General features: G+C 37.4%; 1 pseudogene; it reads right to left on the reverse strand.

The window, feature by feature from the left end:
• Positions 1–11,012: 11,012 nt before the first annotated feature.
• LOC116582724 overlaps positions 11,013–26,369 on the reverse strand; it is a 65,677-nt pseudogene continuing 50,320 nt past the window's right edge.

Consider the following 26,369-nt stretch of genomic DNA (forward strand, 5'->3'; position numbering starts at 1 on the left):
CCAGTCTCATTTGTTTCCAAAACAGAATCCAAACTGGGCCAGCCACGTATTATAATAGCAAAATGGTGAGAAATGACTGTTAGGGTCACAGAAGAACCAGAACTCAAATGAGGCTTAGGTTTAAATATTCCCGGGGTACCTGGGTGGCTCAGTCGGTTAAAAATCTGCCTTTGGCTCAGGTCATGATCCCAGGGTCGTGAGATCGAGGCCTGTGTCAGGCTCCTTACTCCATGGGGAGCCTGCTTCTCCCTCTCCCTCTGCCTGCCCCTCCCCCTGCTTGTGTGCGCGCTCTCTCTCTCTCTCTCTCCCTCTCTGGCAAACAAACAAATAAATAAATATTTCCCAAAGTACTATGTCATGAACAAGTACCAAAACAATGATTACAAATTACTCATTTCTCACAGTCTCTTCTTTTCATTCCTGAAGGAATTCTTCCAAGTAATTCAAAGTCTTGGCCAATTGGCCTTCATCAAAATAATAGGCAGAACACAGGGATACTTTTTGAAGGTGAAGAATTGCTCCACAGGAGGCTAATTATTTGAAGCTTGAATTTACACTCACTGCACATTAATTTCTGCACCTTATCAGACTCTCAAATTGCCTTTAGAAAATAATAGTGACAGTGACATCCAACCAGATTCCCTGATGCTGCTTTAGAGACCCATTAACATCACGAAGTGGAATATGATTCTGTCACCCATTTTGTGAATCTAAATATTTTCTACAACTATTAAAAGGTAAGAGTAAGACTAACAGATGAGATTGGCTGTATAAGTCATCATGTTATTAGAGGTGCTGATTCTCTAGGTTTATTTCCTGAGTAAATAATATGCTTTATTAGTATAATAGTATCTGACACTCTATACCTGGGCTCTATGAATTATTGGTCAGACTAATAAACTCAAAGAAACCCCATCTGAACTTTTTTCCCCAACTACACACACACACACACACACACACACACAGACGTTCATTTTCTGTATATCTTTGCATATATGTGTGTGTTTGCTTGTATAGGTTGCACTTTGCATTAGGACAAAAATACTTTTAGGGAATGAATGAGATGTACTGTTTGAAATCAGGTTAGATGTCACTTTAGAGAGTGACAGCAGGTGAGACCAGAACTTTCTTGTCTGTGCGAGCTCTATCCAGATTGTAAAACAGAAGAAGCAGCTCTCTTTCGAGTAGATAGAAATGAACTCACCTCTTGAAATCGGAAGTATACCTACCTAGATGCCTGGTCTGTGTCCCTTTCCAAGCCGGCCCTGCAGCTCATGAGCGGTCAGTTAAAGTGTAAGTCAAACATATAGTTAAGGTGCATTCTCTCACAAGAGTTATTTACATTTTTATAAGAAACTCTTCAAGTCTGAAAAGATTTATGCCACTCAGGAATAAATAGGTTACAGGGTAAGTTTCACAGGCAGGTATTGTGGAGAAAATAAAAAGCAGTCCACGTCCTCCGATGTTGCCATTTTGCCTGCTCTACACCAGTCTCGGTCTTACAAGTACTTCTTTGCTGGAAATTCACATCTAAGTTGGACCCTTCAACCAGCTTTCCCTCCTGTTTCCCTTCTTTCGCTCCTTCAACAAATATTTATGGAGAATGCCAAATATTGAGTACCTACACCAGGCCCATGTAAATACGGATCTTTTAGATATGGGCTTAGATGGGGTATGTAAGCATAAGGAATAGTCAGTCGGCAAACGTTAAGCCCTTCAGAAATAATGGCAGAGATAGAAAACCGGATGCCCGCACAAGTCCTGTCGGAGAAGGGACGTTACAGTAGAATCTTTCAGCTCTCTTTGAAGTCGCTGCTGCTTGTTTTGCTCCTATAGCTTTCTCCAGCTGCTGCCACATCTGTCTGAGCTCACAGCAAGCTTGGCTGGTATCTGCTATGTCAACTCCTGCTGGAACCTGGCACCTCTACTCTTCTATCAGCCCAGATCATCATCATTACCACCCAGGCTGACCTCGGTCCCAGCCAGCGGCTCTCATGTAGACTCCCTGTGAGAGGCACACCTCGGGCGGCAGACAGTCACAAACTACTCCCCGCGGCTCTGGGAAGAGCTGCTAAGCGCAGTCATATTTTATCAAAGCCTTTGATCCCGGGTTTGATCTTTGCCGAGATCTGTGACACAAACAGATCTCTACTCACATAGCAACTGGTGCTTACTAACTCAGTTCCCCCTTTTTATTTTGAGCACCCTACCGCCTATATATGAATGTTGTCTAACAGAATCCAGGGTTAAAGGAAGGAAGGTAAAAATAGGCGCTCTGTAATAAAGAACATTTTTTTCATTCACCGTATTGGCTCATTTCAGAGCCCCACGCTTGTGCAAGGCTTTTTATTTGTTCTTGCCTGGAGGGCATCAGAAGGTCATTTTCTGTCTGTTTCTTTTTTGGCTAGAAATAGGTGAGTTCTAGAAGAGCCATGAGGTTAAAATCTTTCTAACTGTTCTGCACATTAATTCTATTATATAAATGCGTAACATGTTAAACATGTATCATGAGTAACTGAATTACACTTCAGCAAGAAATGGCAAAAAATAGTCCTGTTTTTCTTGTAATTTCAACAGCTCTTTAAAAAAAAAAAAAAGTCGTGATTTGGGGCTCAGTGGGTTAAAGCTTCTGCCTTGGGCTCAGGTCATGATCTCAGGGTCCTGGAATCGAGCCCCACATCGGGGCTCTCTGCTCAGCAGGGAGCCTGCTTCCTCCTGTCTCTCTGCCTGCCTCTCTGCCTACTTGTGATCTCTCTCTGTCAAATAAATAAATAAAATCTTTTAAAAAATAAATAAATGAGGCATGATTAAAGGAAAATTTGAACTAATTGTAGACAAAAGAATTCTGAAAACCCAGGAAAAGTGAAAGAAGTCAGGCATATTGAACGGGATGACAAAAAGGAAATCATTTAGAGCTTGACCACCTGACAGGGCAAGGACTGGGAACTCGATTCTTTAGGGAACAGGAAGCCCCTGTGGGATTTAAGAGTAAGAATGGAAATGCCAGACCCTCAGAAAGAATCATTGAACAGTGGCAGCGGTCAGACACAGTACAGATGCCCTGCTTACAAGGGAAGCGTTTCTGGGAAGAAAGTCATTCAGGTAAAGGCTAGGGCAGCAGTGGAGGGAGAGAGAAAAAAGCCACAAATAAAAAGTGAAGCAGCGAGATTTGGCAATCGATGCAACAAGGAAAGGGCAAAGACGTATAAAGCTATCGCTGAGGTTTGGGGGTTTGGATGTCAGAAAGACTAAAACTCGAAGCTGCTGCCGCCTGTGAAATACTATTAAGGAGATAATGACAGTGGGAAAGACAAGAACAAGGAAAAAAAAACAACATCTTATCCTCACTCCTTCCCGACATCACCAGATTGACCATCCCCAGGACTTCAGAGGCACATCAAGAACAGACCAGAAAGCATTCTGAATTCAAGAAATGTAGTCTCAAGTACATGAGAAAAATGCCACCCAACCATGATGAGAACAAAAAGAAGCACATTGCCCAATGAGCCGGGGCAGGAGATCGTAAGTTAAAGATTTAGCCACCGATGGACTCAGCGTATCCGTTTTTTTATTTTGCAGTAAAATATGAGCCATAAAGAAGAATTAGGAAGAGGAGGAACATGGCGTTAAAGACAGCTCTGGTCTAAAAATTCGGTAACTTGGGATTGAATGTCCACCTGCGGATCCCCTTGACGATACCTCCCCTGGTTTTCTTCCTGCCTCTGTGTCCGTTCCTACTCAGTCTTTATTCCTGGCTGTTGTCTCTGCCCCAAATCCGAATTTTGGAGGGGCCCAGAGCCTAGCTTGCAGTTCTCTTTTCTATCTGTTCTCCTTCTCTGAGAGACTCTACCTTGTTCCAGGCCTTCCAATACCCTCAGTACATAGACGATTCCCAAATCTCTCTCTATAGTCCTGACCTCCTCATTCAGCTCCAGACATATAAGCTAACAGCACGACAGCCCACTGAAAATCCCTGTGGAGATATCCCACAGGCATCGTTTTCAATTTCTTTCCCAATCCATGTGTTCCTTCCCCAGTGTACCCATCTCAGCATACCAGCATCCCCAGCAGCCCAGATAACCAAGCAAAAAACTGAGAGACAACCTCATTCTACTCTTTGCCTCACATTGAGATTCAAAATAAATCACAACCATGCTCTTCTTTCAAACCCACATCTTCCACTCTTATCACCACCATTCACTTGACCATAGACTTGAGCAACACAGGGGCGAGAGGCACCAGCCCCCCACTCCCACAGCTGGAAATTCACGTATAACTCTCAACTCCACCCCAAAATGTAACTCCTAATAGCCTACTACTGACTGGAAGCCTTACTGAGAACATAAACAGTTGACCGACACATATTTAGTTTGTTACTGTACTCTTACAGTAAACTAAGCTAGAGTAAAGAACACGTTAAGAAAATCATAAGAAAAAATACATTTGCAGTATTGTAGTGTATTTATTTAAAAAAGAAATCTGTCCATTAGTAGACTCATGGGGTTCAAACCCCTGTTGTTCAAAGGTCAACTGTGATAACCTACTAGGTGATCCTCCCTCTGCCAGGATGGTATTTCAGAAATATATGTCAGCTCTTACTCTCATGTCTTGTGTATGTGTACACAGACTTGCTCTGTGTAACAGGCAATAAATATAAGTATAAATATAAATATATTCCCACAGCGCAAAACAAACCAGTCACCAAAACCTGAAAAGCCTCAGTGATCTGGCTCTTCCCACCACTCCTACTTCACCTGGTTACTCACTACCCTCCAGAGACACAGGCTTTATCTCTGTTTCTCCTGCTTGGCCAACCTCAGTCTTTACACTGGCGGTTCCTCTGTTTAAACAGTGTTCTCCCTTACATATCTTGGTAAGCCTGGCTTCTCCTTTTCATTCAGATCTCAATTTGTCACCACCTCAAGTAGAATTCCTTGAACACCAACTCTCAAGGGGCCCACAGTCACTCTGTCAGATTCTACTGTTTCCTCATCTTCTTGGCTCTCACGACTCTGAAATCTTGCTCTTTTTTTCCCTCTCTTAACTCTTAAACGTGCACCCGTGAGAAGACGGTTCTTTTTGTGTTTCATGTGTTCACCAGTCCATCCCCAGCTCCTAAAAACGTGCTGAGAACATAGTAGATACCCAACAAATATTTGTTACTTAATCAGTCTGGGCCTGTTTCTTCATTGGTAATATAAAAGGGCTTTATTGGATGAGCTTCGAATTTCTTTCCAGCGCCATCATTTATTTTAAATTCAAAGGAGGATGTAATAGGAAAAGTTTAATAGATAGACTCTGAGATTAATACAATGTAGATATTTAATAGGTGTTTGCTAAACAAATAAAATTATTCCCATATTTGCATATATGTATGCAAAGATAAAATTGCCAGAGACTCTGACATACTGCTTCTCTGTGTGCAAAGGGACGGTTTGATTTGCTTCCCATTAATCTAATCTCTTCTAATTCTCCTGAGTAAATGCCACCGTGGGCAAAACCTCACAAACACCAGACGATGGGCGCTGACCCCCAGCTGGTATGCAACAGCGCTGCTACGTTCCTATTCTGATTGGTCCTTATCCATGCCATATGGCTATGGAATATATTGACTCTTCTCCAGTCCAAGGCTTTATGTAAGCATGTAAATGCCCAGCACTTTCAAACAAGGGTCTTGGTTAAGGACTCCCAGTTAATATTGTAGGCAACAATGAACTCTAAGCCAATTTGCTATTCTAAACCAAGGACCAGAAAGAGTGCATGCAGAATGTTGGTCATATTTGTTTACAGCATACTCAACAGTAGAATCAATAAAGAGTCTTCCCAGAAGTTTTTGTGTGATTCCTCATAGATTGTTTTGGAGTTTGTGTGTTTTGTTTTATTTTTTTGTTTTGTTTTGTTTTGCATTTTTCTGAATTGAATTTTGATGAGTCTTTTTTTTCTCCTAGAAATACTTTTCCCAGTTATTACACATTCAGTGTTGTAACGTGTATTTGTCAGAGCCGCAGTGGAGAAGCACTTGAGAAAGTGATTTAAAGATGTTATTGCTGCCATTTGTTTATGAGTTTCCTGAGGAAAGCCTGTGCGTCATATGGATTTCTGCCATATCAAGAATTACTTTGTCTTTAAAAAGTTCAAATGCTGTAGCTGCATAATGGACCACTTTTTGTGATCTGTTCTCAGTCTCCTTGAAAGATATTGGAAATAAATAAAATCTAATTAGAACAAAAAAAAAACAACAGAGCAATACTTAGGCTCAGCTTTTTCAGTACAGCAATGAATCAGCTTTATAATTATTTTAAAGTGTCAGAACAATTTGTCTTCATTTTATTACAATAACTTCACAATTAGTGCTCATTGGCCACTCTTCACCTCTTTAAAATTTCATCATAAGTAAAAACTCTGTTTCATAATGAAATTTCTACTTAAATATCTGGATTTATTAAAGTTAAGTAGAAAATGGATATTTAAAATAATAGAAGCTGTTCAATTTTTTTTTAAGGAAGCTTAACATTTTTAAGTTTTCAATATTCTCTTTCTTTTCAACCCTGAAAAATACTGAAAATATTTTCAAAATCACTTATAATTCATAAGGTTGTTTTTTTTTTAATGTTATTTCCTGATGAACACAAATGACACAATAAAGACTAAACCATAATACAATAACAGGTTGTGAGTTTTTTGGGAAAAGAACTTGTGGTCTGTATTCCCCAGAGTACAGGGTAACTTGCAAAGGATAGGCACTCAATTTAAATGAAAGTATGAATTTCACAATACTCTTTATTTTTGCGTGGGCAAGCAAAAATCAATGAGACTGTTTTGATTAGCTTTTTCCAGACATGACCATTCACGAGACATTGGCCAGACAAATCTACTTCTCTAATGGGTATTCATATTCATGTCTCTGGAAATGTTTCTGTTTCTAGGCAGCAACAACTTCAGAAACATCAGAAACAAATCATGGTGAGACCAAAAACTCAGAGGCAGATGAGATTCATTGATTCACAGTTCGATCTTAAAAAGAAAAAAAAAAAAAACTTTCCTTAGTTTAGAAAAGTAACCTATCAGGGGCCCCTGGGTAGCTCAGACAGTTAAGTAACCACCTTCGCACAGGTCATGATGTCCAGGTCCTGGGATCAAGCCCCGTATCCAGCTTCAGCAGGAAGTCTGCTTCTCTCTCTCTTTCTCTCAAATAAATAAAAACCTAAAAAAAAAAAAATTAAAAAGTAACCTATCAGAAACCCCCTGAATTGGCCAGTTTCCCCAGGATCTTCTGAAGTTTAAGTTAGCATCAAACTAGACTTCTCAGACCTCTTCAGACAAATATTGACTCCCTGCCCAATAATGGCTCCTCTGTCATGAAACATCAACAAAAGCTATACAAAGTACTTGTTTTCAGCTTCAAATTAAGAAACAAAAAAACAAAAACAAAAACAAAAAAACACATGTCTCTGATGATAATGAAGTGTTGTTTGTTTTTTGGTTTTTTACTAGTTTTGCTATTGCTTCCTCATATAAAGTCCGTTTCGAGCAAATGAAAAAGTACTTTGTCACCCTTGAACCATTTTTATTAAGCTCACCAATCAAATAGGCATCTCTAAAGCACATAAAAAGAAATCTTTGGTCTCATGTTTTATTATTTTTTTGTCTCATATTTTAATGTTATTAAGGTGATAACGATAGGAGATATTAATTGTTCCCAACAAGAACGCTCTGGAATACTCTTTGTTCAATTTCAAGCACCTCATTACTAGATATTTGCAGACTTCTATAAATAGAAGTCAGAAGGGCTGAAGGCTAACGTGATTTATGCACATGAAAAGGTCAAAAGAACATCAGGGAAGGCATACAATTAATCCTCATTAATCTGGCCACAGATTATTCAAAATCAGGGCTTTGTGGAAGTCAGGTAAAACCTGGATTTTTACATAGTCTAGGCATGAATGATTATACATTAAATGATGATCAAGGGTTACTGAGTATGGTTAAGATGGATAATTTTTAAAAGGCGAGATAGTCTATTCTGGATAATTTGGGGACAGAATAATAAAGTAGTTGTGTCTTGGAACATTTATTCCTCAATTTTGCACACACAAAAACAAAACAAACAAACAAACAAATAAACCCAAGAACCTATATTGTAATCACTTTACTCAGGGATGATCTGATGTCTGAAAAATCGATTAATGCTAAGCACATTCAAAATTGGCCAATGCAAAAAACATAACACTAAGGTTTACGCTTACAATAAGAAGATTTTCAAAATAATTGAAATAGATCATACACACACACATAATAACAGGTTAATATCCAAAATACATAAAGAATTCACACAACTCAATAGCAAAAAAAAAAAAAAAAAAAAAAACTAACAAACCACAAATAATATAAAAAAAGGCAAAGGACCTGAATAGACATTTCTCCAAAGACATGCAAATAGTCAATAGGACTATGAAAAGGTGCTCAAAGTCACTAATCATCAGAGAAATGCAAATCAAAACCACAATGAAATATCATCTCACATCTGTTAAGAAAACTTTAAAAAACAAAGGTTAGCAAATGTTACAAGGATATGGAGAAAAGGAAACCTTTGTATACTATTGGTGGGAATGTAAATCAATGGAGCTACTATAAAAAACAATATGGAAGTTCCTTAAAAACTTAAAGATTGAATTACCAATCTGGTCCAGCAATTCCACTTCTGAGTATATATCCTGAATTGAAATCAAAATCTCAAATAAATATATGCACTTCCATGTTCACTGAAGCATTATTCACAATAGTGAAAATGTAGAAACAACCTAAATGTCCATGAACAGACACATGAAGAAAGAAAGTGCTATATACATAAAATGAAACACCATTCGGTCTCAAAAAAAGAAGGAAATCCTACCACTGGCAACAACAGGCATGGACATTGTGCAACAGTGAAGTAAGCCAGACACAGAAGACAAATACTGCATGAATTTACTTACATGTAGAATCTAAAATAGTCAAACACATAGAAGTAGAAAGTAGAACGTTGGCTGCCAGTGTCTGAGAGGAAGGGGAAGTAGGGAGATGTTGATCCAAGTGTATAAATTTCCAGATATGCAAAATAAATAAGTTTTGGAGTTCTACTGGACAACATAGAGCATATTACTAATAATATTGTATTACAAAATTAAAAATTTGCTAAGAGGGTAGATAGATCTTATGTTCAGTCCTCTTACCACCAATGAAAACAAAAAAACCAAGGGGTATGAGAGGAAACACTGGACTTGACAGGTAAGTTTATGACCTTGATAGTGATGAGAGTTTCATAGGTGTAGACTTATCTCCAAACATATCAAGTTGTGTACACTCAATATCTACAAACTTTTGTATGTCAATCCTATTTTAATAGAGTACTTAAAAATAAAATAAATAAAATAAGAAGAAGAAATTGGAGTCATAATCAGATGACTGCTTGGTGAAAATATGGTTAGAATAAAGGCAAGGCTGTGTTTCCTTTAAGTAGGATAATTTGACCCAAATTGTAGAGAAAGGTTACAATTAGTTCCATCCATTAGGCATTGATTCTTGTTAACATTAGTAAGGGCATTTTCTTGCCTTGGCCCTAGATATTAAGATGCATAGTTTACTTGCAGATCATATCATCACATGTTCAAATCACACACCCAGCAATGGTATGTTTTAAGCAATAAAGTTCTCCATCTTTAAGCATGATCAATGATTTCAGTGGCATAATATATTGTTTCCTACCACACAGCTATAAATAGGTTTAAATAAGACTTTAAAGTAGTGATTACTTAAGTTTTAAGAAGGAAGAATAAAAATGGATATATTTTGGTTTTCATGATGCAATATCTTTGTACCTTGATACTGAGTAATTAAATAATTTACTCTTTTGATTCTACTACATGCTAAGTACTGTGGCTAGGCACTGGGGATTTTATGGTAAACCTGCAGGGACTTTGTCTTCATAGAGCATTCTGCACTTAATAGTGGAATAACATAGACTGCATTTTTAAAAACAGTATCTCTATGAGTTTCCTCCAATTAGTGAATTTCTCGGAATATCTGGTATAGCTCATGTGGTTAGTTACACATGCAAGTCTCATAAAGTCAGTGAGAACTCCCAAGGAAAATTGTATAAAGTGATTCAGTATGTAGGTGCTTAAAGAACATGTAAATTAATTGTCTACTTGATTATTTCCTGCTATATGGGAGAATAATTGCCCACTGATTACATATTGCCAATAGCAGAAAGTTATTTGAAATGGATATTTGTTGTTTTTCACCATGCCTTTGAGCCCAAATATTGATGAGACTACTGCTATGAAATTATAATAAAAGTCAATAGGAAAATAAAAATTTATATTTAATTTCTACTTCACAAATCTCTCAAATATATACCTAATACAAAAACACATTGCAAAAGTAGTCTTAATGGTTAAAAAAAAAAGGAAAAAGAAAGAAAGGGTAGCAAAAAACTAATTTAAAAAGGAAAAAACCAAAATAATGGAAGAATCAAGAAAAGGCTAACTCGGTTATAAGTCACTAGGACAAGAAGACCTGATCTCAATTCACTTTCACCAACATTTGCTGGGCTCCCCCAGGTGCACGGCAGTGTGCTAGTTTGGAAGAAAATACCAAGATAAGTAAGAAATAGCTGTGCTCCCCACGGTTGCACAATTTTGTGGGGATTTATTTTCTTCTCGTTCTAATTTCTCTAACTCAGGATGCATAAAGGGTATGATTCTAAATGAATATCCGGCCCTCCCCGCATATTACTGGATTGTCTGAGAGTTAATGAGAGGTTTAAGAGGAGAAATTAAAACACTCACAAGAGCCCTCCATTGGTCAGACCCCCTTGCACAGTGATTGAGCTTTTCTGTTGCATTTTCATGGCAATATCTCTCTGGGTTGTTTGTGAGTTTGTCTCATCAGTAAGAATCTCATTGTGCCACCCACCAAGCACGCACTTGCTAATCACTGTTAATTGCCTACAATTGAGATCAGCAGACTGTTCACTGAGTACAGTGATGGGCACTTAACTTATCGGCACAGAGGTTTCCTGTGTGCCCATTTCCACTAATGCATCGTTTGTCCTCAGAATTGGAAGTCTCAGCATCAATCACATAAACCAGACTCAGTAGGCAGAAGTGCTTACCTTCCTCTTCACCTCCAGGAGGAGGGCAAGACAGAGAGGTGCTTACATCTGGCCAGAAGGTACACAGCTTTTGTGGAGAGCCAAATCCGTTTGCTCCACTGGTAGAGCTCAAAATAAGGAACTCCCAGAGAGGCAAAATATTCTGAAACAGAGATGATAATGATGATAAGAGGCAGAAAATTTCGCTGTCATCTCTGTTTTCAGACTCCCTGCCAACACGCCACAGCACTACACGAAAAGTTAAAGAATGCCTCCAGAGATTACCGAAGTGGTGGTCTTCTTCCTAACTTCCTCAAAAGCTGCTTCCTTCTAAGGGGCTACCATCACTGTCCATACGGAGACAAAGTCACAGTGATCGGAGACTAACCTCTGACAGCATATGGATCTGATGCACAAGGAATTAGGAAACAATGCTTTCCATCACCAATCACTGGGCCTATATGTCTTCCTCCACAGGTCAGAAGGGATACAATTAAACCTATGCTTGATGTGATTTACATTTCCTTATAGTTGTAGCATATATGTCTCAATACTGAGGATTAATGCTCCTTAAAGAGAGGCATTTCCCTGGAGTTTGTTAGATCTCCAGCATACAGTAAGCAGGATAACCTTATCCCCTACATTCCCAAGCCATTCTTCCTTCACCTCCCAAGAGCACTATTTATTGTTAAAGCTTCTCGTTTTAGGTTATTAAGAAAAAATTGCTCTGACCCTTGTTAAAATGGAAAGGAAGATTTTATTCAACACTATTGTGATAAATCTCAAGATTCTTATAGTTGAGGAGAGACATCAGGCTTAATTCTGAATACACCAAAACAGCTGAAGATTTACAACCAATGGGGGTGTCAGTCGATAGAAAATGACTAAGGGGAGACATGGAGAGTAGGTAGACTCTTACTAAACTGACCTAATGGGATAATTAATGAAGGCAGGCCAGGGTAACCAGGGATCAAGGGAGGGCAGGTTCTCACTAAACTGACTTAATGGGATTCATCCTAAAAGTGGATTCAGCAGACCGAAGGGAGGGCCCAAGGATGAGGCCTAGTCGAAGGAAGGAAGGAAAGAAGGAAGGAAAGAAGGAATGCTCACAGAAACTGCCAAATGTTTGGTCAAGGAGAACACCTTCATCAAGTGGAGGCAGTGACCCTAATAATAGGCTACCCTCTGTTTAGAGGTTACAAGGGTTAAAAACAGATTTCTTAAAATAAGTATTTTATTGGAGCTTCCAAAATCAACCAGCCAGCTAGGAAAAAAAGAAGACCCACTCAAATTGACTTGAGTTTCGGTTTACAAAAGATAATTTAGATTGGTAGGTTATGTATTTTTAATAATGCTTCTCCCTTCCATCCCCAACTCAACCTGCTTTGACCTCCACAGGTATTTCCCTCGACTATCAAGTCTTCCAACTATCCCCTGTGCCTCCTTGTCCCTTCCTTGATTTTCACCATCTTTGTTTCACCTCCAAAACTCCTCCATCTGCGCCTACCTTACCTCAAGCATTTAGGTTTGATTTTATATCAGCTTATAGAAATTCCTGGATTCAGTCTAGTTATTATATTGTGGGCCTGATTATCATTGTTCCTTCCGAATTTTATCCCTTGTCCTTAGGTAAGCAAATAAGGAGGTTTTCTAAACCTTCCATCTATTTTCATCGAGATAAAGTGCACCGATATCATCGTTAGGATGTGATTCTTCCGCTTCCTTGATTGGAAACAGCTGTGAGCTTTGAAACCCTGGGTACTCTCGCATGGTCATGGAGACTGTGGAAAAGAACAAGAAATCCTTTATAAAATGAGGGTGTGGGATCTTGGATCTACGAAATTCTTGTAGAGAGCGGGCCTTATGAGAGTTTTTGCATTGTTCTCTCAGGCCTCAAATTCATAAAATACCAATTTGTGTCAGGTAATTTTAATAATCAATTAATGCCTTTTTTAATGTCTCCATTGCTTTCATCTCCACAGCCACAATATCCCATCTGATTCTCTTCCACACTCTAAGCACCTGAAATTGAGTATGAAACGTACCGAAATGGTATTGTAGTATACATCTATTATAATATTAACCACTGACATTCTCGTCCTGGAAATTATCCACTCAAACCCTTTGTCAACTTTTATCTTGTGTTGCCTGACAGTTTCTTCTTGATTTGCAGGTTCTTTATACTTTAAGCTATTAATCCTTTTTCATTCACATACTTTAAAAATATATTCTTCAGTTGTTTCTTAATGTTTATATTCCATACCTATTGTTAAACAGAAGAAATCTTTAATGTTACTGTAATCAAACCTATTACTCTTCCTCTATTTGTGATTAATCCATTTGTTTCTTATTTTTAAAAAAATCTCTCCCACCAAAAAATAAAGAATAATAATTTAAAATTTAAAAATCTCTCCTAGACTCAAGGTCATAATGATATTCTGAATTTTGTTCTATTGGTTATATAACATTTCCTTTTACATATAGGTTTTTAGTCAACTTTGACATTAATTTTTTATAGATGCAAGGATGAAGTCTATTTCCCAATAGCATTTGTTAAATAATCATTTTTCTATTAGTTATGAATCCACCTCTACTGTATATGTAAATATACATATATAAGTATTTGATATATATGTGTACACACACACACACACACACAAACACATACACAATCTATCTATCTGGTAAAATAATACCTTATTATTTGGTCAGTTAAGTCCTCTCTTTACTTTTGTGGGTATGAAGGGTATTGTCTATTGACTGATATTTAGTTCTCCATAAATTTTAGTATTACTTTGTTCAATTCTCAAAAATATCACATTGGAATTTCTAATAGAGTTTCAATATGCTTATAGATTAGTTAGGGAAGAATTAACATCTTTACAATGTTAAGCTTTCTCATTCACATTTCTCATTCTATTATCTTCAAATAGCAGAAATAGGAGACAATACCCCATATGCACCCCCAAAAATCTTTAGATAATGACAAAATGGTCTAGTTAGCTTTTATGTAAATGCTAGATACTTGAATAAAGACTTATTTGGAGGAAATTAGGATTTATTCCAGTTAGTTTTTCATTATAAGGCAAAAAGTACTGAGTAGCTCAGGCCTAGTCAAAGTAGTTTGTCGTGACTTGTTTCCAATATACTGGGAGACAAGGAAGCTGCACCATAAATTTCTTACTTCATCAATTAATATAACTATTGGAGGTGATTTCTGGATTGCCTTTTAACTCTAAATGTGACAATTTCATAGTCTGTAAAGTTTTCTAATTTTGTAAAATTTCTAAATTTCAGAAGTTTTGCTATAATTTACACGGTCTTCCTTATTGCATACAAGTTATTTCTGTATTTTTTTTCAAATTTCTTAAAAGTGCTTTGATTCTTTATGGATTATTTTATTTTTTTTAATATTTTATTTTATTTTATTTGACAGAGAGAGAGAGATCACAAGTAGGCAGAGAGGCAAGCAGAGAAAGAGGAGGAAGCAGGTTCCTGCCAAGCAGAGAGCCTGATGTGGGGCTCGATCCCAGAACACTGAGATCATGACCTGAGCCAAAGGCAGAGGCTTAACCCACTGAGCCACCCTGGCACCCCAACTTTATGGGTTATTTTAACAATTTTGTTCCCTTTAAGCACATTATTTCTGTGCCTCAATGGTACAGAGAAGTCAATTGAAAAGAACAGTAGTATTAGTTGATTAATTGTAGAACCCAGAAATCAGCAGTTTTATTTTACTTAAACATATTTTTCTAGTCAGTGTTTTCTGGGGACATACTTTACAGGGAAAAGAAGTTAGTCTTTAAGATACCTTCTTCATCTATAGGCTTCTGAATTTTTTTCCTTCCTCTTAGACAATCTGAGTAGTTGATATTTTTCTTCTTAATCTAAACCTGATGCCTATATCATTATTGTCTTCCACTGGGGAGAAGTTGAGTCAACATGTGACAGCACAATGTTTACCACAAAACTGATGGGAGGAAAGGGATAAAATAGTTAATGGTGTGTGTATTTCAGAATTATGGCAAGAGAAAACAAAGTGTGACACACTTATTTAATGATCCTTTGTACTCCAACCAACTCTCCAGCCAACTCTGATTGCCCTACAAATTTACCTGTGGAACTTCTTCAAACTATAGAAATAATTTTGTAGAAATATATAGAGTAATTCCGATTATACAATAGGGCTGGAGTAGAACACAGATGTGTCTATCCCTTTAAAACTCCACAGATGATAGCGACATGAAACTGTAATCATGGTTTGTGAAGAGAACTTATGTGCCTAATTATATATCTAATTCTCAAACTACTAACACCCTATCAAGTTGTCCAACATGTTACTGAATTCCCTCGGTGACAGTGAACACACTTTCCAAAGCAAACCTACCCAACTTTAGAAAGCAAGAAATTCCTCCAAAAAATAACAACTTTGAGAAACTGGTTCCATGTCTTTCTAATGAAGCTATTTAAAACAAATCTGATTCACTTCACCCAAGATGGTCTTTCAAATGTTTCAAGTGGATTCACTTCTGAAACACCCTTTTCCAGGCTCAACACCTTCATCTTCTCAACTTTTTCCTATACGGTAACATTCCCAATCCATTTCACCAGCTCTGTTCTTGCTATCTGAACACATTACGGTTTGTTTGTATCTGTTTTTTTTTTTTAATTAACATATAATGTATTATTTGTTTCAGGGGTACAGGCCTGTGATTCCTCAGTCTTACACAACACCCAGGCACCCTTAGAACAGATGAAATCCTTCCTAAGAAAGCTCAGAACCTGGAAGATCAAAACTAGTTTTCTCTAAATCTAGATGTTACGCTTCAATGAATGTATTTTAGTATTTATTTGTGCTGCTCTTTGTGGCATCCATATCACACAAACAGCTCATGTTTAACCTAAGTAACCTAAAATTCCTAAATGGACAAACCACTTTCCATATATTCATACTTGCTGCCAACTTTTGGCCCTAAGAAAAGGATGTTCCATTTATTACTAAAAATAGCTACCATATTAGGGTCGATCTACTGTTACTACATCACCATTTTGGGGATTTTGTTTCTGTCATCATTTTTAGTCACTGTTCCTCTCTGCTTCTGTGCCAGCTCTGTATTCACTCACATCAGTCATCAAAGTGCTCAAGAGGAGCAAAACTCAGATGGAGCTCAGGGCACTGACCACACGGATTGTCCTCCAGACAGTGACATGGGTTAATTGGTTGAACAGCGCTGATTATTTCTTTTGAGCATATTTCTTCTAATAGCAGTTAATCTCTTGAGTTGTACAAGGTTCCAGTCCACATTTCTAAACTATTTCCAAATCAGCATAGTAAGAACTTTCCAAACATTCTGGGCCAAATATTCTAAGCTTACCATATTATCCCGATAACTCTTGCCATGAAAAAAGTAAATGAGGGCCTAACTTGGGCCCACTAATCTTTTGACGGTTTTTAGTAAATGCCATTTTCCACTCACAGTGCACCAAATTATTCCTTTAATAATCTCTCTCAGAGTCTTACCCTAATTTGATGATACAAACCTACCCCTGTCAACATCAGGCATGTATACATAGGCTCTCCCCCTGATTCTTAGTTTCTTCTCATTATATTTTATTGTAATTTTCCATGTATCTGTGACTGAAGGCAAGCGTTGTATCCAAGGGACAGTGCCTGACACACGAAGTACTTGCTGAATGAGAAAGTGAAAACAAAACAAAACAAAACAAAACCCCTCACTCATTTATAGCAATTAAAATTGAAGGCATTGACAAGATTTTAGATAACCAGTGTGGTGGAAAGACTAGTCTAATGTAGTACCCATGATTTCTACCTTCTGGTATTTATACCTTAATGTAAGTGGAATCTGTGATTATGTCTAACCAAGTGAATACAGCAAAGGCGATGGGGTATATTTGTTTACAAGCATACAACTATATTACATAATATTGTAATGCCCATCTTGTGAGGAGACTCCCCTTTCCTTAACAGTTCTAAGGAACTAAGAAATAATGCAGGGTAGACCTACATGGCAAGAAACTGAGGGTAGCTCCTTATCAACAGTCAATAAGAAACTGAGACCCCCAAGCCAATAACCACTAAATATTGAACATTGCCAATACCGTGTGAGCTTGGAAGCAAATCCTTCCCCAATCAATCCTCAAATGAGATCTCACCAGTTGACCCCTTGACTTAAGTTTTAGAAGAGACTCAGATAAGTTGTGTTTTGACTTTTAAGTCACAGAAACTATATATCCATTCCATGTACCAACCTCAACCCTCAGAATACTTTGAAAAAAGCCCCCAGGGGATTCTGATGTTTACCACTTGGGGAAAACTCCTGACCTAAACTAACAGCCAGTTTTATTATAAAAATTAAAAATGAAATTATGTACGAGTAGTACCTTTCTCGTTATCACAGTGCTAATGACGACCAGTCAGGACACTTTTCCCCTTTCACACTAATACCTTTATACATACCCTGTGTACTGACTACTCTGTTCACAAATACATGAAGGGTCTCACACCTTTCAATTAAAAAAAATAAATAAATAAAGTGGGGGGGAATACTTTGTTACACCTTCTCTGTACTTATATTCTGTTCACTCTTTTCAAAGTTCTAGCCCTGTAACTGCCTTTTTACCACTCACTCCCATGTTCTATGACTTTTGATCTTAGTAAATCCATTCACTAAAATACCTATAACCTCTTGGGATCCACAAGATAGCATACTCACCTTGTTATTTTTCTTCTATTATGGTGGCACAGCCCTAAGTGATAATAAAGAAAGGACAGATGCAAAGATAAAGAACAAAGATTACTGCTCTAATTGGGAGGGAGACAAACCATAAGTGACTCTTAATCTCACAAAACAAACGGAAGGTTGCTGGGGGGAGGGGGGTTGGGAGAGGGTGGTGGGATTATGGACATTGGGGAGGGTATGTGCTATGGTGAGTGCTGTGAAGGGTGTAAACCTGGCAATTCACAGACCTGTACCCCTGGGGATAAAAATACATTATAATAAAAAAAATTTTACATTAAAAAAAAAAAAAAAGATTACTGCCTTAGACCTCCCTTGGTTTTGGCTGGTTTATGCAACAGAACACCACTGAAGGGGGCAGGAACTACCATCAACCCCAGGGTCCCAACTTAATAGTTGATTTTACTACCCAGTCCTCTTTCCTCCTAGTAATTAGAGAAAACTGTTTTACATTCTCAGACTCACCAAAGAGGAAGTGGGCCAGAAGCTATTTCTTAAGAAACTATAAATACTATAGAAATAAAACTTTGGAAAGCTTGAGCTCAGGACAAGTATTTGGAAAGTCTCTTTCCCAACAAGCCAAGCTTCTTATTTTCCTATCTTGAAGCATCTCTGTGGTCTGAGGCCGGTAGCAGGGAGAGGTCATACCTGGCAGCCTACAGAACCCACGTAAAGACAGTATTCCTGTTGATACAACATCTTTCTTTGGCTAAAAAGGTAGTCTCTTATTTAAGTGGTAAGTTGTAGAAGTTGTTGATTTTGGTTTGGTAATATTATATTAATTAGAAGGGAGGGAGTCAATCAATTAGAATTGTTTAATTCTAATTAATTAATTAATTAGAAGGGAGGGAGTCAATCAAATCTAAGACGGTAACCAGACCCTCTTAGAGCCAGGCAGGAACCAAGATCGCCTAATGAATAAGGTGATCTGAGTGAATATAAAGGGCAGAAAAGATTCTCGTTCTAGTACTGTCAAAGCAGAGTATTCAAGGTATGCTTTATTCTTAACCAGCTGTGCATTCCGTCTTTGCTTTTCCCTGAAGACTGCAAGTTGTGTTGAAGTATGCCTATCAGTATTCCACTAACAGACACATGTCTCCACATTTTTGCTATTTTGTTCACATTTATCATAAGAATCTTGGTCTCCTAGGCCCATCTGCGACCTCTTGGTCTTGATTCCAGAACCACCGTTCTTATCAGAGATTATAGATTTTGAGTGCATCTAGGTCAGCCCTGCTTATCATATAATATCCTTGCCTCTGGCATGCACCTGCCTTTCTTGTAAAACAGTCTTTTCTCTACCTTCCTTAGGTCCCTTTTACATGGCCCCATTTTTAAACAATTCATGCTTTGCATGTTAACTCCAACTTACCAATGCAACTCAAACCTTTCAGTGAACACTCTGTAAAAGCCTCTTTCTTATCCTGAAGCAAGAGGCTCAGAAGTTACAGTGACAAAAGTTTCTGGTCCGTCAGTGTCTGTGGCTGCCCTGATGCATTCTTCACCGTACCTATCTGATATCTGTTCTTTCAGCTATTCTGAAAGAGAGAAGCTATTCTATCAACAAACAGGGCAGTCTGTGTCCTCCTGGCTATCCCCAGACTGAACTATATTTCCACTAATTAAATTGTGCTCCTTCATTTGGAGAACGAGAGCTTGAACTTGAGAGGGTTCCTTCTAAACTTATAATCACTCTTTCCCTATAAATCCACTCAAAGCTGACCTCAAAACTATAATTTCCCTCTTGGGTCTCTGAATTCTTTCTTCCCTGAATTCATTTTGGTTTCTCTCTTTGTCCCAAGGTTTATATGTACTGCAAAGTTTTGATGGGACCCAAGTTTGTCTCTAAAAGGATCCCTCCAGGAATGCCTGGGTGGCTTAGTGGGTTAAGCATCTGCCTATGGCTCAGGTCAGGATCCCAGGGTTCTGGGATCGAGTCCCACATAGGGGCTCCTTTCTTGGTTGGGAGCTTGCTTCTCTCTCTGTCTGCTACTCCCTCTGCTTGTACGTTCACACGTGCTCTCTCTCTCTGACAAATAAGTAAGATCTTAAAAATAAATTTAAAAATTTTTAAATTAAGTAAAAGGATCCCTCCAATATAACATCAACTTTCTCAAGATATTTCTGATTTTTCTTTCATATGATCGCTTGGAAAGATTTCCAACTCCCCTCTGTCTTTCCGTTTTTTCTGGGAAAAGAGAACTGCTTTCTACCACTGGTAGCTTAAAAAATAATAATTTCTTTTTTAAACCGCCATGTATAACAATTTACAACATACTTTTAGAACAGCGTAATAGAGTAAATATATTTTCTTTCAGATTAAATAATTAAAATAATCTTCTTCCAATAAATGAAAAGTAAGTAATATACGATATCCATTTCAAATTAGGTCATTTAACAAGTCAAAGCCTGCTGATCCAAGACCACGGGTACTGTAAAGAATAAACTACATACTGATGAAGCCAGCACAATAGTGGTGAGCACTGCCCACTGACCCAGCATCTGCTGAAAAAAACAGGCACACAGGAGAATGAGAGAGAATAGAAGAGTTTGCATCCCCTGATTCCCCTTCTCTGCCCTTCAGGGAATCCCAGGAGTCACATCATTGATAGCATTTCCATCAAGTTGAGATTCTCCTATTCGTGAATGTGGCGTACAGGGGGAAAGTTAGAGAGCTGCACCTAATAGCAAAACAAATCCAATTACGTTCCAGTGATTTTAATGCCTTTCCGAGATTGAAGTGGCTCACTAAACCTCAGACTGTAAAGATCCGGGAAGCATGTTTATTTATTTATACCATGCCTCCCTCCAAATAGGATTTGAGGCAGCTCAGTGAGCATGTTAATAATGCTTATTCTCAAGACCCCATTTACCGTGTTGTGCTGAAGTAGAAACCATTACCTCTGTTTGCTCTTAGAAAATCTGACTTTTGGGAGGGGTTTTTTGGTAGAACTTTCTGAAATTCAGAAAAGACCTTGAGGACTGATTTCCTGTGAGCATGGGAATGAAAGCACCCAAACACTGGGGGTAGCCCCTCAGGAGGCAGGGCAAAGATGAACATACAGGGTTTGAGGATCCCCAGCTAAGTACTGATACAAAGAGGTCAGTGCCCACAGGAGGCCCCCACCTGAAAATGGAACTTTGAGAATTTCTGAATGTGTTCCTGACACCAGAGAATGATGCTTGTTATGGTTATTAAAAATATTCTTCTTGGGGCGCCTGGGTGGCTCAGTGGGCTAAAGCCTCTGCCTTCAGCTCAGGTCATGATCCCAGGGTCCTGGGATCGAGCCCCACGTTGGGCTCTCTGCTCCGCGGGGAGCCTCTTCCTTCCTTCTCTCTCTCTGCCTGCCTCTTTGCCTACTTGTGATCTCTCACTCTCTGTGTCAAATAAATAAAATCTTTAAAAAAAAAAATTCTTCTTAATCCAGTGATGAGGGCCCTGTATGGTTTGGAAGGCTCTACTGTTTAGAAATGAATTATTTCTCATGTTCCTGGATAGGAAAACCAGTCAAGAGAGAAAAAGCATTGACTGAGAGCTCAGTGGGTATCTGGTACTGTGCTTGGCATCTTTCACATGAAGTTCCATTGATCCCCGTAAAATAATCTGCTGACTGGAGCCATTGCTACTCTTCTGTGGTAGAGTTGCAGAGAGGGGGAGCTACTTTGTCAGAGTGATGATGCTAGACATCAGGCTTCCATCTATTTGCAACCTGTAGGTGTCTTACCTTTGTGTTAAACTGATCGATATGCAATACAGCGCTTAGCATGCAGTAGGCGCAAGACTTACATTGGCTCGCAAGAATGACACAAAATGATCAAAACAACTCATTCCATCAATATTGACTGAGTGCCTACTACGTGCCAGGTACAATGAGTCAATGTAGAATAAATTCAACCCTGGAATTGCAATTGAAATGTAAATCAGCTTTAATCTATGAAAATGAAATTAGGCCAGCAGGGAGGCCATAAATGAGCCTATTATAATACATCCCATAAGAGGAAGAGCAGCCAGGAAAAAGGAGGTGAAGGCATGATGAGATAATGTAATTTTTAAATTGGCTTCTGTTCTCCTGAAATACTTTTAAGATTTTACTACAAAATTACACAGTCATCAGGAATATGCCATTTTTAAAAGACTTCCTCACTTGGGTCAGTGCATAAATAATAATACATGTTTAAAAATGCATGACTATTCATTAAACCATCGACCACTTCCAGCCTATTGAGTACATAAGTATTTTAAAAATTACTTTAATACATATTTACCCAATAGACCAGAAAAGTTCCTTTGGAACATCATGTGCATTTTAAAAGCTGCCTGCATAAGGAGTTATCAGATCTAAACCAGAGTCTGCTGCCAGCTACATAATATGCATTTTAAAGAACAACCTAATTATGTGCTTACCCAAGAGAACAAAGTTAATACTGAGGGTCAATAATTATTACCTTCCTTTACTACCTTTTATTCTTTTCTGTCAAATAAAAAAGAGAAAAAGAAGTTTATATCTATCCCTTGTCCATTTAATCTTGACAACTGTTTCAATGTCTCTCTCACCTCCACCTTCAAAAAAAACAGAGAGAGAGAAGAGAACAGAAGGAAAGAAGGGAGAAGAAAAGGTTTTGTTTGGGGGCTTTTTTGGTTTTTTGTTGTTTTTTTGTTTTTTTATTTTTGTTTTTTGTTTTTTTTAAGAAAACGATGTGTAATTAAAAGTAAGTGCCTGGTTGATAGCGAATACAGAAAATCAAAAATCCATCCTTTTTTTTTTTTAAAAGATTTTATTTATTTATTTGACAGAGAGAGATCACAAGTAGGCAGAGAGGCAGACAGAGAGAGAGGAGGAAGCAGGCTCCCCGCTGAGCAGAGAGCCCGATGAGGGGCTCGATCCCAGGACCCTGGGGTCATGAACTGAGCCGAAGGCAGAGGCTTAACCCACTGAGCCACCCAGGTACCCCAAAAATCCATCTTTTAATGTGTATTATTTTCTCCATTTCTGTAATAATAGGTTAAACTATTAACCAAAATTTTCTAGACTCCCCTGCTGTCTTTTACAGAAACACAATTGCCTTTCCTCTGCCTCTTTGGTAAGACACAGTGATATAGATTTCTCTCTCACCTTGCACAAAAATATAAAAGTCCTCTGTTATTCAGTTATGGAATCTAAAATTTCTCAGTAGAAAATCTATTCCTGTTCACAAAAAATATAGAATTAAAAGGCATATTTTTGACAAATATACTAATTCCCTAGTTTCTCTGCTCACTATTCCTTATTGCACCACATTGTTATTAGGGACTTCACCCCACCAGTGAGAGGTGCTGATGGACGAGATAGCAACCTTCACACCCTCTTTCGAGAAATGACTTTCCCCCTGAATTTCTAGGAATGTACAATCGTCCACTTAGCTTTAAAGAACACACCCAGTAGGGAAACACTACTTAGTACTTAGGTATTGGATGTCAACTGATTGTAGAACAGTGGGTCATACGTCTGTAAGTACAGATGGTTTCTATATATTACTAGTCCTAAGAGTTATTCTCTACCACTCAGTGGTATTTTATTTTTAAAAATCTGTTTTGAACAGAGGTTTACTTCCCCTCTTTACTACTACTCCTTCATTGCTAAATCAATTACATTCTATCTACTAAAATTAATTTGTAGAAATTTTTCACAAATTCTCTTTGAGTCTTAAGAATTGCCTACCTTCTAGATGTACTTATTTCAATCTAGAGAGATGAAATCAGGTTTACTAAAGAAGGATAAAAAGACTAAAGTCAAAGTTATTTTTTAAAATTTGTCCCAATAATTCATTATTTATTTTTCCTTCTTTTCATTTTTTTTTTCATTTTTTAATCATTAATTCATACCTGAAGAATACCTCAGAGATTTAAAAGCTGGTGAGAGTTACCTAAATATGCTTGGTAATTTTATAGAGGAGGGGAGAACTCTTAGAAGCAACTAAATGGACTATAAACTGAAGTAAATACATTTACTATTTAAAGAAACAATTCTAATACCAAAAATATATATATAAACTCCCAGACAACTGTATTAATGAACTGAGTGATTCAACTTCATAGAACTATCTATGTTTCTTACTCTTCCATTGACAAGAATAACAAATATAATTGGAAATATTTTGTAAATATAAAGTCCTTACTGAATTGTGGGTATGGATATAGACGTATAGCAAAAAAACTAAATAAAATTCGGAATCATAAAGCTACACCATCAATGTTCTGATATAACCACCTCTTGTTACTTAGATTGGTTTTTTTCAGACACATCACTCTCTATGAGCAGTAAACTCTACTCAAGGGTCAGGTTCATTTTCTCATTTTATAACAGCTGTAAAATACAGACTGAAAATTAGAAAAAAATAGAAGGAGACTTTAAAGCCTCTAGGCTGTTTGATGTGTGTATTATTTGTATAAGCCTCTGAGAAATACATCAATACTTGTTTGTTTGAGAGCATGCTCTCCTTTTATTCTAATAATTTTTTAGGTAAATTTTGCATTTTTACCAAATTAATTTTGGCCATAATTGGATTCACTTTGACAAAACAAAACAAACCTGAGTCCAATGGAGTGAATTTTCTCTGTCACCTTCTGGGTTGAATTGTGGTATTGGTGGAATCAGTTTTAATTCACTTTACACAATCTTCCTCCATGTTCTTTCTCCTGCAGTTTTCTTCCCAAAGTTGGACTTTCTGCAGCACAACTTCAACTCTCCCTCAGGCAGGAGAGTTGAAGGAGATATGGTTTCTCTCTTTGCAGAGCTAGAAAAGCATGACTGAAAAAAGCAACTAGACTTATTTTACAAGATGAGGCTCCACCAAACTAGTGAGCTAGTGAGTGAGTAGATAAGGGAGAAGGACAGGAAAGAGAAAGAACATGGATGCTCAAGAGAGTCTTTAAGAGTTTCCCTTTTTATTTCAACTTGGATTGCCAGATTTAGAAAATAAAAATATAAGACTACCAATTAAGTTTGAATTTCAGATAAATAATGGAGATTTTTGTGTATGTCCCATGCAGTATTCAGATATACTTTATACACACACCCACATGAAAATTGTTTTTTGTTTACCTAAAATTCAAATTTAAGTGGGTTATCTGTATTTTATCTGGCAATCCTATCTCCAAGGCTCTCCTAAGCATAATATTCAACTGATTTTCATTTTCATTTACAAAAATCTGTATTTCATTTAGATTTCATTTACAAAAAGTGTATCTTGGGGGTGAGCTCAAGCTAAATACTCCCTTTAATTTGGCTCAAATTTAGCAACTTTTTTTCCTTCAACTGGAAAAAAATTTTAAACAATAAAGACAATCTAAAGATGCAAAATTAATATCAGATGCAGAAACAGAATCACAATGAATGCCATCGGTGGGGGGGTAATATTCAAAACATTCTTTTAGGTATCCAAGTTCTATCTCCTTTTCTAGTATATTGGCCCAAAAGAAAGGTCTTTGGGCCTTTCTTTTTCCTTCTTTTCTTATGGGTGACTCTTACCTTTTCCAGAATCCTGTTCTGATTTACTTACAGTGTTTTTTAGTATATCCCTCTGTATAGATTTTTTAGTGGTTGCTCTGTGCATTTTATTATATAAGCATAACATCATTACTTACAGGTGCCAACATTTTACCAGTGCCAGCTTACCTCCCATTAAGCCCCTTTACTCTCCCCCATTTCCAATAAAATTGGCTTAAATAGTGCTTCTACATATTTGCAGAATCATATGAGACGCATGATTTTTGCTTCAATTGTCAAACAAAATTTAGAACACTCGAGAAAGAAAGCTGAGTACATTTACCCATATTTTTTCTCTTTTCATTATTCTTTCTTCCTTCCTAATGTTCCAAGATTCCATTTTCTTATAATTTCCTTTCCTTCCAACTTTCCTTAGCCATTCTTTCAGGGTAGGTAAGGGTAGAACAAAAGATTCTTTTTGTTTCCCTTTATCTGAGAATATTTTCATTCCCCCTACATTCCTGAGGATACTGTCAATGAACATAGAATCCTGGGTTAACAGTACTTTGCTTGCAGCATTTGAAATACGTGTGTACTACTTCCTTCTGGCCTCCATGATTTCTTAAGAGAAATCTACTGTCATTCAAATTCTTTTTTCCTTATAGGTTTGATAACATCATTTCTCTCTCACCATCTTCAAGATATTTTCTATGTCTTTAGCTTTCAGGACTTTATGATGTATCTTGCCTATATTTCTTTGGATTTATCCTGTCTGAGATTTGCTCAGCTTCTTAAATCTGTAAGTTTATTGCCAAATATGAAAAATTTTTAGCCATTATTTCTTCAAATAACTTTTTTTTTCTTGTTAATGCCAGTGAGGAGATAACTTTCAGCTTTATTAATGTCTCTGGTGATTGTACCCCTGGCTCTAGCCTTTCTTTTTTTTTTTTTTTAATTTTTAATTTTTTATTTTTTATAAACATATATTTTTATCCCCAGGGGTACAGGTCT

The sequence above is a fragment of the Mustela erminea genome, chromosome 2 (genome assembly GCF_009829155.1).
Source record: "Mustela erminea isolate mMusErm1 chromosome 2, mMusErm1.Pri, whole genome shotgun sequence".
Lineage (NCBI taxonomy): Eukaryota > Metazoa > Chordata > Mammalia > Carnivora > Mustelidae > Mustela > Mustela erminea.